The sequence below is a fragment of the Sinocyclocheilus grahami genome, unplaced genomic scaffold, assembly GCF_001515645.1.
Source record: "Sinocyclocheilus grahami isolate Dianchi unplaced genomic scaffold, SAMN03320097.WGS_v1.1 scaffold347.1, whole genome shotgun sequence".
Lineage (NCBI taxonomy): Eukaryota > Metazoa > Chordata > Actinopteri > Cypriniformes > Cyprinidae > Sinocyclocheilus > Sinocyclocheilus grahami.
This window is the reverse complement of record NW_015505526.1, coordinates 279,709-280,988: the sequence shown is the minus strand read 5'-3', so window position 1 is coordinate 280,988 and position 1,280 is coordinate 279,709.

Here is a 1,280-nt window from a genome sequence, read left to right as displayed (position 1 = left end):
AACTGGATCATCGAAGGTCAGAAGCAAAGACATTGGTTAATAGAATGGGATTAAATACATAAAGGATATTTATGTTGTTTAACATTTATTTATTGCAGGTTTGCGTCATATTCAGAGTTGCATTATTTTTATTCATTTTGAGGAATACTGAATCTGTGTGGTTTTTGTGAGTGAGATGAATTAATGCATATTCATATTTATTTTAGAACTACAGTAACATCTTCTGATTTCTCTCAACATGGGGACAGGAGAGCTGTCAATCAATACATTGGGGGGAAAAAAGTACTTATTTGAAAAAGTAACTCAGATATTCTCTTGTAAATTAAAAAGTAATGCGTTACTTTACTAGTTACTTGAAAAAAGTAATCTGATTACAACTCGCATTACTTGTAATGCGTTACCCCCAACACTGTATATATATATATAGTATTATTAGGAAATTATTATTAGAAAAACGTAATTTTTATAAACAGAAATTATTATGTAACTATACTAATTATAATATTGTACAGAAATGCACAGGTAACGTTTTTATATTTATATCAATATTTGTCTGCAAAACTAATTTCAAGCATTTCGGCGGAAGCCTTTACATCTTAATGTCTTTCAGATCATTCAGTCAAGTGTATCAAAACATTGGGCTGGTATTATATTTTAGAATTTTGCAATAACAAATTAAAGTTTGTCTTTCCACAGAAACAATTGACTAACAGATTACATTCTCCTGAAAAAAATAAAAATAAATTCAAATCATGCCTTTGCTTGTTAAAAGGCATTCAGAGACAGACTGCTGTCAACAGTGTTTTAAGGTGAGTCTATTTCAAAATCATCTACCATGATTGAAAGACTTGGACAAGAGCTTTTCTGGTCATGTGACAGTGCGTTCTGTTTCATCTTTTGCACTGACTCTCTGCTGACCTCGTAAGAGTGGTTCATTTGTAACGCTGGTTGGCAACCATCAAACTCGTTTAGCCACTGCAGCGACACGACTGTCTCTAATCTCAGCTCCACTAAACTCAGTCTGCACATCAGACAAAAGAAAGAAAGAAATGAAAAGAAAAGCGAAGTATTGAGATGCTTTTCATTGATGTCATTGTGTTGATTGCTCCTGAAAACACGGTGTGAATATGTCTGCGAGTCAAAAGCATCTTTAATGAAAAAGCTGCACACACGCATGAACCGAACCGATCATCCTGGGGACCTGGGGAGAGAAAATTCAAGTCTTGACTGTAATGGGGAAATTCCATCTCAATTTACTGGCTAACGTCCACTCAGGCCAC